Source organism: Seriola aureovittata, chromosome 5, assembly GCF_021018895.1.
Source record: "Seriola aureovittata isolate HTS-2021-v1 ecotype China chromosome 5, ASM2101889v1, whole genome shotgun sequence".
NCBI classification, from domain to species: Eukaryota; Metazoa; Chordata; class Actinopteri; order Carangiformes; family Carangidae; genus Seriola; species Seriola aureovittata.
In genome coordinates, this window is record NC_079368.1 from 19,388,135 (window position 1) to 19,392,355 (window position 4,221).

The following is a 4,221-nucleotide window of genomic DNA, read 5'->3' on the forward strand; positions in this document are numbered from 1 at the left end:
GACCCTCAGTCTGCTCTACCTGCAACATCACCCGAGAGGGAGTGATGTTGTGCTGAATATCAGCACGGCTGTGATTCGGTCATAGGTACGAGGCCACATCCTGTGGTTAAGGTGTGTCTCTGAAGGGAAAAAACACAAACTTTCCTCTGACGTCACTCGTTGAGCCAGGTTCACTCCCATCACCCAAGCAAATTTGACTTTCTCGTGTCAGGTTGTGCAGTCAATAGGCCTACAGTAGTTTGGTTAATATTACTTGACGTGAATAATCAAAGTTACAAATGGAAATGAGGATACATGATTACAAACAAACACCAAGTAACAGATTAAATAGAAGGTGACATTTTAAAGTAAAAGCACTTAAATAATACTTTATTGTAGAATTTAAACAAATAATGACGGTAATAATTACAAGGTCAAAAAATCTTTTTTTCTTTCAGTTTCTGATCTTTTGACAGAACACATCTTACTTGACATCAGGTGCTAAAATCAATGATTTTTACTTTTATGTTTAACTTACATTCAAAATTTCAGTTTGATAAATACGGGCCCAGACCATGTGAATGTCTGACTTCGAGTTGCGTAACAGTAACAGTGTCGGGAACCTGTTGAGACCTCAGTGTGGAGGGCGTTGGTTGTCCACCGCCCTAACTCGTCTGCTGAGCCGTCTCAGGGAGAAGTGGTGGATATAATTTAATACAATAAGAATAATATGACGATTGATGTTCAAATTATAAAACCTCATTATAAAACCGGTCAAACTGTCAAACTGTTTCTACATTGTACTCGCCCACGTTTTGTATACTAAAGGTGGTTTCATCATATCATATAATTAGTGTACGGCACACTGTATTTCTCCTTTATCTCTTCCTGTCTCCTGGTATCTTCTCGTCGATGATTCACATCCGCCCCGCAGGCAGAACCAGTTACATAGACAGAATTCCCAGTGATGTAAAAAGGAGAGGAGGCGCAGCGTTGGGGTTTCTTAATTGTCAGAAGTCAAACCACTTCCCTAAACTACTCCAGTTTCACTTCCTCCTCCACACAAGGAGCCCACATGTATGTATACTGTATGTGTCCTAGAAAACCTGCCACACTGTGTGTGGGTGTGTCATTCATGTTACACTATGTAGGATTTACAAGTAGATAATGTTATCTGATTTTACTTTCGGACTTGTTCAAAGCCAATAATATCAGAGTTAACCAATGACTACACATTTGTTTAAATAATATTTGCTACTTATAAGTAACTACTGAGTATTTACCAGAGTGTGCGTGTTTGCTCATTTGCATATTTATGTATTTTTGTATATGTACTGGCCCATTAGGCAACAAGAGTAACTGTGTCTTATCATTGTGGAATATATAAGTCTAAAAAGTCCTCAGAAAAAAATCAAGATAATCACAAAGGTCCATAGAGAAATATATCCCAGGTTTATTAATAACTTTCTTCATCTTCAAAACTCATTAAGACAGAAATTATAAAACAGTATTTACACCTTGTGTCTCTGTTGTTTTTAAAAGTTAAAGCATGCCAGAGAGAATGAAGGACAATCAGTTTAGTTTTCCCCTCCAACGCCAGTCGCTCCATTCGCTCCATTCGCTCCATTCGCTCTGTTCCCAAATTAAATTCATGACAAATAAAAAAAAAAATTGTTGTTTACCACAATTATTGACAGTGTTTCTGAGGTACAAAAAAAAAATAACCAGACTTGATTCACAAGTACTCACACATACACATACTCACACACACCCACTCACACACGCATAATGAACCCAAACTCAGTACAATTTAAAGCAGGTGGGGGGGGGGGGTACTCCAACTTGTACACAAGCATAAACAAAAACAATCTCAGCCATAAAAATCAACAAAAGGAACAAAAACAGTCAGTTGAAATGTGTGTGTGTGTGTGTGTCAAAAATATTTCAGGAATGAACACAAAAAAAATTAAAAATCCAGTACAGTGATTAAGAGATGAAGGCAAAGGCAACAGAATAGTGAGTCAACGAGTTCCTCGACACGATGGTGAAATTAAATAAATGCAGTGTCACGACGGTGACAAAATAATTATGAAATCCGGGTCAGTAACAGAATTGTGACAGAGCTACTCATCCGGCAACTTTGGCAAATTTGTGTCCTTTGGAAAAATACTGCTGTCCTTCGCTAAAGTGCTTTCACTTTTAATCACGGATGAGTCCAGGCTGGTTCAATTTTCTGAACTCCCAAAATAGGGAGCAGCTGTTGGTTCTTGGTTAGAAAGCATATGCAGAGACTTTTTCTCCAAATCAGAGACGTTTTCAGAAGTTGTACGCAGAAGTGCAAAAACATCAGTGGGTGGAGCACTTTTTTTGTTTTCTACAGTCTTTCTCAACAGATTAAACACGTTGTTGGTGTTTTCTGTCCATATTCTAAGATAGATGACTTGCTATGACTAAACCGGAGAGCAAAACAAAGATAAATCGATGATTATCTTGTCAGCTTTCAATGAGTCAGTGTAAGTGATCCCTAGACAAACCTGAGAGGATTAACAGTTAAAACTTTAATCAGGTTGCATCTTCAAAGGTATTTTAATGAGCTCACAACTGTCCGCAGTTATCCCGAAATTATGCAATGTTTCCCCGAGGTGAAACAAATGCTTAAATCCAATAATTAGTCACAACCTCACATTGCTAGCTGGGAATGCTGGATTTAAACTTTGCTTCTGTCCTATAGGCAAATGTTTAATCATTAAACAGAGACAGTGTGAGATCACAAAAATACATTTTAGGCTGAAACCTGCTGCTGAACATCAGTTTTAACACTCAGTTTCCCACTAAGTTTCGTGTTGGGATGTGACCAAATGACGGATTAGCAGACAAGGTCATGAGGTCACAAATGTTGTTAGACATCAGCATGCTGTCAAAGTTTCATGGATACTGTAGTTTTTGAAGACTAACAACATGAATGTTCTTTAATCACGAACCATATGTTCATGGGAATATGGAAATGAAATCCCAGAAAAATGTTGCCACATTTCAAAATTGAAGACGCCCAAAGTTGCGGGGGCCATGTTAGCTAAATTCGAACCATCTTTAATAATTTATATACGCAGGTAAGTTAGCATCCTTAGCTCCAAAAGTCTGTTTCAGTGACTAACAGCCAGAAAGTCATAAGCTGCTAAAAACCACCAGTCGTTACTGTGAGCGTTTGAAGAATTTGACTTTTTTTATATTAATTATTACATTGGTTTTGGTTTGCTTTTATTATATCATAAAGTGAGCCATAAAATCTTGAACTTTAATGGTATAACAATCATTAATACCATAAAAACAGGCTGATTTTCCTCTTTGCTAGTAGCTAACTTTGTCCTTGTCTTCACCCACTGAGGTTGAACTCAGCCAGTTATTTTACTGTAAATCCACGCTGCTGTGATTTTAGTGTTTTGAAAGTCCCCATTGAAATATAACTAGTGTAATTAACAAATATTCCAGTTAAAATAAAGGATTGTACCACTGTGTAAGAAAGTATCAGGTAAATTGACTCAATTGGACTCAAACTGAAGTGTTTTTAAGGCAGTGTGAGGCACACTGTGTTGAAACAAGCTCAGAAACTCTCACAGCCTCCATGACGGCCTTTAGCCTCCAGGCTGAAACAAACTGACCATGACTTGAATAAACTGGATGTAAAAGACAAACTGACAAAGCATCAAGTTCAGCTCAAATAATTGCAACTTGTGGATAAATTATTGGCATACCGTTGAAGACACACAAAACACCGGCACAGCTCAGACCCATGATGCATCAGCCCACAGCACAACGTGTCAAGCAAATGTCTAACTTATTCTTTAGATGATCACCACTTGTCTTTGGCAGAAAACACAACGTAAAGGAAAACAATGACACAATCAACTATTATTTATGTGTTAATTTTTTACGGGCAAAACCTTCAGCTGAAACTTATTTAAACTTTTTTAATTTACATTAACTTTTCTTGCGTCTTTTCTCGAAAAAAAAAAAAAAAAAAAAAAAGACTTGTCACATTTCCCGAGAAAGAAAAAACCACAAAATCAGATGAATCAAAGATTTAAAAAAAAAACAGAAGTTATTCCAATGAATTTGAATCCATATTGTCATACTCTGGTTTCAGATTTCTGCTAAACAGGGAAACAGAAGTGCTTCATGATTCCTGTTTTAGGACAGTGCTGTTGCTGCAGAGGACACGACAAGCTGAGCACATATTTCAGA

The 4,221-nt window shown here is 37.3% G+C and overlaps 1 protein-coding gene across 1 annotated transcript in view; it reads right to left on the reverse strand.

The window, feature by feature from the left end:
* Nucleotides 1-1,410: 1,410 nt before the first annotated feature.
* LOC130169558 (metal transporter CNNM4) overlaps nucleotides 1,411-4,221 on the reverse strand; it is a 49,977-nt gene continuing 47,166 nt past the window's right edge. The window contains exon 7 of the mRNA XM_056376411.1: nucleotides 1,411-4,221. This exon is cut by the window's right edge and continues 2,693 nt beyond it. The gene's annotated coding sequence lies outside the window, so the exon portion shown is untranslated.